At 39.3% G+C, this 12,266-nt stretch overlaps 1 pseudogene; it reads right to left on the minus strand.

Annotated features, from left to right (window-relative positions):
• Positions 1-667: 667 nt before the first annotated feature.
• LOC149166766 (UBP1-associated protein 2C-like) lies at positions 668-11,552 on the minus strand (annotated as a pseudogene).
• Positions 11,553-12,266: the final 714 nt, after the last annotated feature.

The raw sequence follows: 12,266 nt of genomic DNA on the forward strand, positions 1-12,266 counted from the left end.
TAGCCACATAATTTCTAACTACAAACACTCAAATATAATGAAGTATTGTATTACTTTAAATCATTGAGGTAAAGGGATCTAAATAATGGACAAAAATCATTACAACTACTTTCATACATACATTGTTTATTTGTTGATAAAAATAAGCTTACATAAAAGCAAATTGATTTAGAACCAACTCGGTTCTACTCCAGTTTAGTACCAGGAAACTTCAATTACATGCTGTTTCTATACATTTCTTCCCCACATTATCACCAAACTAAAATTACATGCTGTTTCTAAACATCTCTTCCCCACATTAACACCAAACTTCATTTCTATGCTGTTTCTAAATATTAATTCCCCACATTTATATACATGCATTACATTCACTTGGCTTAAAAAAATATATTACCCCCAAGACAACAAATCTATTTAAATATATGGAGGAGAGCAATGTTTTATCAAAACAAACACAATATTTTCCAACACATCTGCAAGAAAATAAACATAATTTTTTAACTAGTTATTTCAGATCATAACATGCCACCAACTTACATTCAAATAAAAACAAAACTTCTCATCGAGTGTACATTGGTTGGAACACTCCACTGATAACATATATGATAACGAATTTATTCTTCCTGCATTAGAATTTTAGAAAATTGAGCTCAAACAATGTGTAACTTCACATTCATCAAAGGTCGCAACAACCTAGTGGACATTTAAAATAGTGAGTAGACTACTATCAAGTGGACTCTAGTAGTATTACTTCACAGTCCAGTTAAATTGTTAATGCATGTAGAATCCCAAACTAACTGCCATTAATTTGATGAACATATTTCTCAATAAAAAAAATTGGTTGATTAAAATCCAGTTCCAGTTGAACCATAGTATGGGTAGCCTGGACTAGGACCTGCTCCACCACTTGTTGTGTGCAATCCTGATGGAACCAGTCGTGGATCTTGGAGGGATGTTGCATATTTTGCATACTGGTTTGAGCTGTATGGTGTTGTGGAGCTTAGAACACCATATTGAGAAGCAGATGAAATTCCTCCATATGTAGGTTGTGTTGCATATGGAGGCTGAGATGCATATGCTGAAAGACCTGATGGATATGCTGAGAAACCAATTGGTGGTGGTGCAGAGGTTGGTACCTGTGGACCTGGCCTATGATATGAGTTCAGGCTTGGATAGTTTGTTCCATAAGTTGTCTGCATTTGTGGAGATATTGCAGGTTGTGATGATAGCTTCTCCTTTTGACCATCAGCTACAAGTTTCACAGTAACAGTCCTTCCCTGCATGCCAAGCACAAAACATAGGTGTCAAGATCAACAACTTCCCTTCAACTAATATGACCAACATTATCCAGTACTAGCTATCACTTACATCAATGGTTTTGTTCGGTTCCTTAAGAGCCTGCTTTGTAGCCTCGACAGTCTTAAAAGTCACAAATGCAAATACCCTGCTGGTGACAAATACATAGCATTAACCAAGACAAATACAACCAAATGATCTAGGACTTGGAAAAACATGCATAAATATCTAACAACAGAAGCATGTTAAATTGCCCATCATAAAGAAAACGATGTATATTAGATTTGTAACCTGGATTTTTTGGTATTCTTATCATATGCAACTGAACCTTCTTCTATCTCTCCATATTTGGAAAAAACTTCTAGAAACTTATCATTGGCTATGTCATATGAAAGAACACTAATGTAAAGTTTTCTTTGAGCCTAATTTGCACTTTGACTAGGACCTATGCTCGCCACTTTTAGCCAGATTGCTTACAGTAATTCTCCCCTATAAAATAAACAACAATGGATATAAAAATTACCAAAAATAGGTGTTAAATAATGAATCAGAGTTGTTTGATGATCTATCTTCTGCCCTATGTAAAAATGGAGTACCATAGAATTTGAGAAGTCTCAAGACTCAGAAAAAACTGTAATATATAAATGGAATACCACTTTTAGCAACAAAACTTTTTTTGCGTTCCACTTTCTTCAGTAACCAAGGCAATGATTATGAGAAGATATCTTGGGTCTCAATGGGTTCCCCCCTCTCACCAATAATGGCCAATTTATACATGGAGTATTTTGAGAAAAATGCTCTTGACTCTTATCCCTTGAAACCAACATGGTGGAAAAGATTTGTTGACGACACTAAAAACGGACCCATGCCAGGATGGAGCTTGAGAAGTTTTTTAATCATATTAACTCTATCTCTTCAGAAATTAAGTTTACTATGGAGCTTGAAGAAAAAGGTAAAATTCCATTCTTAGATGTCCTCGTGATCAGAAAGGAGGATGGTACTTTGGGACACCAAGTCTTTAGGAAGAAAACCCACACTGAGAGCTACCTTCATGCTGATTCGTACCATCATCCATCCCAAAAATTTGGGGTCCTTAAAACTCTTGCTATTAGAACCCTCAGAATCTCCGACGCCGATCACCTTGATGAGGAGATTAAGCACTTAACCTCTGTCTTTAAATATATAGGATACAAGGAAAAATATATTAAGAAGGCTATAAAAAGGGTTGAAGGAAGGTCCTCCCTAGGGACCCTAAAGAAAATTGCGGGACAATTTATCTTCCATTCATTCAAGGGGTTACAGATAAAATCGCCAAGGTTCTAAGAAAGAAGGACATATTCACTCAGTTTACGACTTGTGGAACAATTAAGCAAAAGATGAGATCTGTCAAGGATAGCATCGATCAGCAACAACTCAAGGGAGTTTATAAGATTGATTGTTCTTGTGGAAAAATTTATATTGGAGAGACAGGGCGTTCCTTAAAAACTAGACTTAAAGAACATGGAGCAAATATCAAGAATGGGAGATCACACACTTCATCACTTGCAGAGCACTCCTAAAAAAACCGAGCATCATGTTTTTCTTGAGAGCACCAAGATTATCGCTAGGGAAGATCATTATCAAAAAAGGAAAATCAGAGAGGCGCTTGAGATTAGGAAATGTCTAAATAACCTCAATAGGGATGGTGGGAATGAGATCAGTGGAAATTGGCTTCCAGTGATTAGGCATATCAACACTTCCAGGTCTTCTAAGGTATAGTACTCTAGGTATGAACCCTCTTTTCTAACCTTACTCTCTAATTATTTATGAAACATAAATAAATAAATAAATAAATACTTATAAACATTAATAAGTGGATTTAATTAATAATTAAAAATTACCTCTTATAAGAAATTTTTAAAAATTTTAAAAATTGTAACAAACTCATCAAGAATTAAGTATTAATTATTAATAAATAAATAGTTTATTATTTATTTATAATATGTATTCATAATCAGTATTAACTAAATAATTAATAATTAATAATAATAATAATATTATTTATTAGTTATAATCATTATTATTTTATTTATAATAAAGAAAAATTAATTCTATTTATAAAAAATTAGGACTCTCTTATTATTACTAGTAGACATTAATATTAATTTAACATAATAATTCTAATAGTTATATATTTCATTATAAAATTAATATAATGTAAATAAATAAATCGTTGTTAGTCATTTATTATTAATATTATTTATAAATTAATTAATTTTTCACTTTTAATAAAATTTTATCAATATTAATTTACTAATAATTAAAATCAAAATTTATTAATTTATTGTTTCTTTTTTTTTCCCATGGAAAAATTCATAATTTCATTAGAGAAAGAAATTACATTTTGTAGATGCATATGCATATTCTAATATTTCTATCAACATAAAACAGATACGATGAAATATCAAAGCCAACTACCAAGGTCATCAGGGTAGTACCCCAACAGAGTCAGGGAGGAGTCCAAAAAATAAAACATAAACAATCATGTATATATTATCTTGGTCCACGCAGGGAGATAATACCAAAAATAAGTGCAGAGCCAGTCATAATGGCCTCATATCAGTTCATAAATAGCAAAATAAATATGTACAATATCTGAAATAACTGTCCAAAAATTAGACCATAATGTCCATAAAGGGTCTGTGATAGTACTGGTAGCTAACTCCATCTATCTGCTCAATGATCAACCAGATGCCCTGCTCCCGGTTCGCGCCTTCTTTGGAAAGACGGTCAGCCTCTGTGTTCCGCTCCCTGTAGATGTGATTACATGAAAAGAAATCAAAATTGGAGATCAATCTTAAAGCTTCATCAAGAATGTGTCTTAATGAAAAAGACCAGCAATAGGAACGCTTATTTAACCAGTCGCAGACAATCATAGAGTCACCAAATAGTTGTAGAGCATGGCAGTTCTTCTCGGTAGAAAATCAGATGATGTAATAGGCTATTGATAGTTCAACAAAGTTATTTGTGCCCCCTCTCAATCCCATGGAAATCCTATAAGTGTGCCTGTCTGATAGGTGTAGAATAACCCCCTCCACAACCTTCCCCATGCACAGCCCCATCAAAATATGCCAGGGACGGATGGGATCAATCACTTCCGGAATGATGATGCGGGTTCTAGTTATGGGCGAGTCATCCGGGATGAGGTAATAATATGCTTTGATCAAGGCTGCAATTATGGTCCATCTAGGCAGGGAATGTTGGAAAATGAGCTGATTATGGGCAATCTAGATAGCCCAACAGAACAATAAAGGGAGGTTCCTCAATTTGGGGGGTGTAACAGAGGAATATCAATTCTTCCAGGACTCGTCCAGGGTGCTCGGATGCCAAGTATAAATAGAAGGAATAGCCGATGATACAAGGTTCCATAAGTGGCGAATGATCGGGCAGTTCAAGAAAATGTGGGAAGTGGTTTCACCCTCCTTATTGCAGAAATGACACCAGTGTGGGCCAAAGAAGGATCGCTTCATCAGGTTGTCCCTCGTTGGAATTCTATTATGCAGAATGCACCACATTAAAAGTCTAGATCTAGGAGGCGCCTTGAGTTTCCAGAGGTGTTTCCACCACTTGTGTAGTATGGGGGGCTTTTGTGGTTCCTCCAGCACAATGTATCCCTCCTTTGGAGTGTATCTCCCTGATTTTGCTAGTGCCCAGATGATCTTGTCATCACCCCTAGTCAATCGGATATGAGCCTCAAGGAGGGCTTGTATATAGTTCCTCCAGTGCTGCTGCCATGGTAGAGGGATGTTGAGCTGAATATCTGATTTCCGAGCCTGTTGAAGAAAAGAGGTGTTTTTCTCATCATCAATGTGTTCAAGGTGTGTGATTTGTTGCTCCCTTAGGTGCAATAAGAGATCTAGAGGTAATCTGTGCATATTACCGTAGCCAATCCATGGGTCAATACCAATGTGAACCCTGTTTCCCAAATGAATTCTCCAGGTGATGCCCACGCGGATGGGATCCAAATTTTTCAGAACAACCTTCCAAATAATCGAAATACCTATGTAGAGCCTTGCCAGTCTTCTAATCCATTCCAGTACATGAGCAGGGGTGATATATTTCGAGTAGGCCACTCTTGTCCATAGGTTGTCCGATGCAACCAACTGCCAACCAAGTTTAGCAGCCAGGGCTGAGGAAAATTCATCAAGCTTTTTGAGTCCCCAGCCACCCCATTTTTTTGGAAGTGTGAGGGCATCCCATTTAGCCCAAGCAAATATTCTTCCCGGCTGATTACCCCTCCATAAGAATCTGCAACAAAGATTTTGTATTCTTGCCAGAATGCCCCTAGGAATCCAGGCAAGTGACATCCAATAGACCGGGGTCGCTTCCAGAACACTCTTGATGAGTGTCAAATGGCCTGCTCGAGATAAGAATCTTAAATACCAAGTATTTAGCTGCTTTTCCAACTTAGCAATGAGCCAAGTCCAGTCTGCAATCTTATATCCTATCGGCTTTAACTTATATCCCAAATATTTCAGCCCCTCCTCTAGAGCAATCAAAGAAAAGTTAAATCTGTGAAGTGTATAATGTATTTCGTGCTGAGTGCAGGTTGCAACTGTCAATGTAGATTTTCCTTCATTGATGATCATACCAGTGGCCTTTTGAAACAAGGAAAATATATCTCTGATCGATGTTATATCCCCCACACTTCCATTGAGAAATATCAGCACATCATCCACGAAAAGAAGGTGTGTGAGCGTGCAATCATCTGTAATCTTAATACCAGAAAGTCTGCCTCTCCGATGCTCTTCTGTTATTAACCATCCAAGGCCTTCCATTATCAAGAGGAAAAGCAGAGGGGAGAGAGGACACCCTTGTCGTAAGCCACGGGTCGATGAAAAGAAAGGGGATGCACTCCCGTTGACCAAAACACTGAAAGGTATGTTAGTGATGCATCCCATTATCCATTTGATGAAAATAAAAGGGAAACCAAGGTGGGTAAGAAGCATTCTCAGATATAACCAGTTCACCCAGTCAAAAGCTTTAGATAAATCCACCTTCATTATCATACCTTTGCCTTTCTTGCTGTGTAGAGTGTGTAATACCTCCTGTGCCATTCCAATCGCTTCATGAATTTGTCTATCCTTCAGGAACACAAATTGTTCAGGCAGGATGTGCTTAGATAAGATGGGCTTCAATCTGTTTGCAATAATTTTGGCTATAATCTTATACAAACAGTTACATAGCGAAATAGGGCGAAATTCTTCAAAGGTGGATGGATTGTCAACCTTCGGGATTAGAGCAATGAAAGTGGATGAGATGGCAGCTTCCAACCATCCCGAAATCCTTGACTCCTCCACAACTCTGAGTAGATCCGGTCCTATCAACTCAAAAAATTCCAAGTAAAATTCGATGGACCATCCATCAGGTCCAGGGCTTTTGTCCTTGCTGAACCACTTTAATGTATCCTCCAGTTCCCCCAGAGTGACCTCCTGAATCAATTCCTCCTCCTCGTCTTGTTCCACATATCTTGGGAAGAGCTGTGCAACCCTGATAATTTCTGCTAAGTTGATCTCCTCGGGGTCACTGTAGGTCCGCTTAAAGTGTGAGTTTGCTAGAAAGGCAAGCTGGGGGAAAGTATGTGCTGTCCTTCCCTGTTCAACTTTCATTTGCCAAATAGTGTTGGCAACTTTCTGTGCATTTGCAAATTTATGAAAGAATTTAGTATTTGCATCCCCTTCTTGAATCCAGATGGCCCTGCTTCTCAATCTCCATTTATCTTCCTTTTCTTTTAGGTTCTTTCCACGGGCTGAGTAGAGGGACGTGATGTGATTCTTGTGCTCCTCAGATCTGTAAAGTCCTCCCTGCTCTTTTTCAAATATCTCCAGTTCATTCTCAATCAGTTTCAACGATTGATCATCCTGTAGTCTTTTTTGATGGGCCCAATTTTTAGACATCTTCTTCAGCTCCGTTAAGTTGCTAATAAATTCGGCCGAAGCTGTGCCTCCAACCCCTGGTGGGTTTGTTTTCCAAAATTCAGTGACCATGCTGATATATGAAGCATCCTTAAGCCAGATAGAACTGAACTTAAAAGGACCCTTCGGCCTGTCCCTTCCTCGTCCGATTTCCATGTAAATTGGCAAGTGATCCGAGAGCCCGCCAGTCCCAACCCATTGTCTAATATTGTGGCCCATATCCATAACCTGTTCCTTGACCAGAAATCGATCCAACCTCCTAGAAAGGCCACTATCACCCACCCTATTATTCCTCCAAGTGGCCTGTAATTTTGCGACTGGGATGTCTATCAGGTGGTGAAGTTCCAATATAGATGAGAAGTAGTCTGAGAGAGAGTCCTTTTGAGCTCTCTGACCCCAAGATTCAACGTAGCCTATTGAAAAATTTAGATCCCCACCAACAATCAGGTTTCCAGCAGAGAATTGTTCCAAATCAAGAAGGTGGTCCCAGAAGGCAGGGCGATTCAGGCAAGGTCCATAAATATTGACAACTCTGAAGGGGGTCCCCAACTCAGCAGAGTGTACATCGACCCCAATAAAACCCTGCCCACCCCAGCAGCTGATTTCTTTAATAGATCTAGTATTTATGCCCAAAGTGAGTCCACCAGATCAGCTGTGTGCATCCAATCCTGAAAATCTCCAACCCGACAGATAAAGTTCCAGGGTCCGAGCAATTTCACTGGATTGTCCCAAGGTCTCCTGAAGGAAAATGATATCCAAAGAGTCGGCAGAGAGTAGCCGATGGAGTGCTAGTTTTTTGTTGGGCCTAGCAAGCCCTCTACAATTGAAGGATAGGATCTTCATGGAGGGGGTTCGGGCAGGGTTGTTCTTGCTCTAAGAACCCCAGTGATAGTAGATTTCTTTCCCAAAGCAATGTCAGCGTTAGCTTAAGCTTGTGCAATTTTGAAATCAGAAGGACGACCTTGGGAGGGTTTGGTAGCCAAGGGGTGGAGAATGTCTAGTCCAACCTGGTCCATAGTCGAAATCCTCGAACGAGACCGGGTAATGTATCGAGGGGCAGAGGTCTCTGACAATGTAGTCGAGGACTGCGGGGGGTGTTACAAAGCAATGTGGGGGGAGTGGGGGTATAAGAGGTGAGGGGAGGGTTAATGGCACATATACTAGTTACAGGGGACTCTAGAGAGATATCAGTACCCGGACTCAATAACTGTTCAGATATTGTATTATGAATATCAGAAAAGCATTGTGTGGTGGGTAAGTGATAGGAAAGCATACCTGAAGAAAAGGAATCTCTCGAGGGCGTTGCTGCAGTGCCAGGTACAGGTGGAGGGGGACAGTGAGGCGGTCGACCACGCTTCCTTAGAGTGTTCTGGGCCTGCTCCACTGAACGCTGACCTGGGCTCGATAATGTGCCTGTTCTCCCAGAGTGAGGAGTAGAAATCTGATGACATTCGTTAGTGGCTCGAGGCAATTCATCTCTAGTAGGGTCTCCATGAGATAGAGCATCCTGATCCGGCATAACCTGGGAAAAATTCCTCACTGATTTCCTGCTATTCACTTTGTTCAGTGGGCAATCTTTGAAAAGGTGCCCCACCTCGTGGCAGTGCCTACATCTGAAGGGAACCCCTTCATATTCCAACATTTGTCTCCGTGTCGCATCCCTCCATTATATATTGATGTATTCAGAGAGTCCTCCCAAGAGGTCCATGTGAACTAAGATTCTGGCATAAGCCATTAGTCCTAAGGTGATATAAGATTCATCATGTGTAAGGTACGTACCCATGGTGTCCCCAATCTGTCTAAATATTTGCTCAATCCATAAATGTACAGGGAGACCTGGGAGACGTACCCAAACCGGTCTAGTCCCCACCTTTTCTGTCTCTGGGTCGAATAATGGAGTCCATCTCCGAAGGAGGACAAGTGCTTGGTCAATGTGCCAAATTGTAGTAAGGACCCACATGGTTTGGGCAATGCTATTGAAGCGCAATGAAAACCAACCCTTCATAAAGGTTTGTACATGAGGGGGTTCCAACAGATGGAGTCCCTAGACTTCCATCGTCCACTCCTGTAACCTCTCAATGCTGTAGTGTCTGCCCCTAACACGTCCAACCAGTACCTTTTCGGTCGAGTCCATTGCCTCACTGAAAGGTGTGTCTTCAGCTAGTTTTAAGAAGATTTCGTTGCTGCTCAAGGGGAGGCGCTTCTTCCTTTTTGATGTCCCTGTTTGTTTATTGTTCAATGCTGCCACCATCCTATCCTCTGGGCCATCCACTAGTGCAGCCTTATCTTTCCCTGTCAATGGTCCTTTATCCTTTAGATTGTCGAAGTACCCTGAGATGATGCCAATGTCCATGAAGTTGCCCTGTGGAGGGTTTCCCAGGTCTTGTGGAGCAGTAAGAACCGGTGCCCTGCTGTCTGATGCGAGAAGGAACCCTACCGAGGGTTTATTCGACTCATTCCCCATAGGAAACAAACCTAAGCCCGGCCCAAGGGCCTGTGTGTCTGTCGCACTCCCGCACAAAGCCTGCGATATGGGTTCCCTAAGCAGTTGAGGACCCGCGTATTCTCGTATGGCCGTGGCTTCTGGAGCTATCGAAATAGTGGGTATGTGCTGCTGAGTGAGTGAGGGTAGGGCTTCAACTTCTGTAGCCAGATCTTGCTCAAAAGTTAGATAATCATCCACTGTTGACCTGGTCTGTGGCCATATCGGCAGCTGTTCCGTAGAAACCGCGGAGAAAACGTCTTTTGCCTCCATAACTGTCGAGAAATCAAGCTGACAGCTGCCTGAAGGAATGTCAGTGGGGGACCAAAAACCATCTAGGGGTAATCAAAGGTTAAACTAATCCATTCATAAACCGTATGCAGGTAAGGTGTAACTTAAACAAAGCTGCGAAGAGGCCGGAAATCGCACTGGTGTGTCGTAAAAAAAACCGCGGTGAGTAAACCTGTATTCTGGGTACCCAAACCCCCGTCCGCCTTGTGAACCTGCATCTAATCAGCAAGGAACATAAGGTTACGGAGATGTGTGGAGACCTACCCCAGTGCTCCTGTGAAATCTAACGCAGTGACAGAAGAAAACCTGTCCCACCATGACTGTCAACCAAGAATTAACCTGCACTAAACCCTAGTTCTACCATGATCGCCTTCGGGAGCTCTCTAACTGTATTTCATTTGGCAAGTTATGAAATATAGGTTTATTGTTTCTTATTAAAAAATATATTAATTTATTACATATTTCATAAAATAATTTAATAATAAGTTTTATAAAATTAATTAGGTTAAGGATGTAAATTTCACTTAAATTAAAAAACTTTAGGAAATAAACTTAGAAATATTGGATATTTGATAATAAAAATTAAAAGAAATGATTATTAAATATTACTTAATAATAAAACAACTACATTTAATATAATACATTAAATATTTTTATCTTTTGATTAGTCTCATGTAGGCTTAGGTTTAGTTTTTAAAAATTAGGCGATTTTTGTTTTTATGCATTAGGTATTTATGTGTTCTGGTTGGTAAGCTCCTCCTTCAATCTATCACTTCTTTCCTAAAGATGGATCCCTGTTGGGATTCAAAACGTCGACAAGAGGCACACAATACTGTGGATGATCCGAATAAAAAATATCTAATAGTTGGATTGCTTTCATTTTTCTTCAAACAAGTTTGGGGTTTTGTGGTAAGTTAAATTTTGTTGTCTCCCCAACATCAGTGAAATATTTTTCAAAATAACAGTGATATTACCTGATACATATTCAACTAAAACTATAAAGATATTATTAGTGGCACAATAAATACAATTTAGAATTGTAAGGAGGTATCGATGTCCTAGGTGAAGATGCCTACAAATGAAACAATGATTGCTCTATTTGAAATAAATCATAAACATCAAAAGGTACTGAAGGGAGACATTCAAATTTAAATGAATGCATGTTTATAATGTTGGTGAAAACAATGGTCAAGATGCCTGGAAAGTCTTCATGGGATATAATATTGATAAAGTAGAAGCAACTGGGAAAATAAACGTGCTTAATCCTTTAATGACAGTATCCTTCAAATTCAATAAGATATCGGTGGACAAATACAAAGCATAAAAAAAAAAACAAAATTTACAAGACTGACAAAGGAAATACATACATCGATAGTCTTTCTAGGCTCCTTCAATTCCCTTTGGGCATAATCCATATGCTTAAATGTGACAAAGCCAAATCCTCGTGACTTTCCTCATGCCTTATCCATAATAACAACACCTTCTTCAATATCCCCATACTGTTCAAATGACTGAGAGGAAATATACATGCATTACATTCACTTGTCTTCAAAACATATATTACCCCCAATAAAACAAATATATTTAAATATATGGAGGAGAGCAATTCTTTGTCAAAGAAAATAGCAAGTCTTCTAGAATCAATGCAGTCAGGCTCTTGGCTAATGCTCTACGGGTTCGGGCATAGCAGGACACTCATGACTTTAAAGAAAGTGAGAGAGCAGCTATCAAGGGAGGTTTTTGTTTGGGCGAGAGAGGAGTATGGATGGGTTCGGCTTGGGCCTCGTCGTTGATAGTATCTTGTAGACCCTTTTTTAGTTACCGGTTCTGTAAAAAAGAAGATCTAGCTCTTATGATTTAAGAGCAAGAAACAGGGTAAGACCCTGGAGACAGAGTAAGACCCTAGAGACAGAGTAAGACCCTAGAAACAAGTTGTAAAGCTGTATTAAGCAACCTAGAAACATATGTGTGGTATATGTGAACTAAGTTAGATACAGAGTTGATTATTGTCTTCTTGCAGGGGAAAAAATATCTTACAGCTTTATAACTGTCTTCTTGCAAGGGATAATATATCTACAACTAGAAACAGATTTTAGACAGTCTTCTTGAAGGGGAAAAAATCTCTAATACAGTTGTTTGGTATATGTGTATTAAACAACCTAGACACAAAGTAAGACCCTAGAAACCGCAGTTTGGTATATGTGTATTAAGCCTTTAAACATACATGTAATTAAACATAAAGC

Source organism: Pinus tabuliformis, chromosome 5_1 (genome assembly GCF_031772625.1).
Source record: "Pinus tabuliformis cultivar Carrire ecotype Pingquan chromosome 5_1, CPIR1, whole genome shotgun sequence".
NCBI lineage: Eukaryota > Viridiplantae > Streptophyta > Pinopsida > Pinales > Pinaceae > Pinus > Pinus tabuliformis.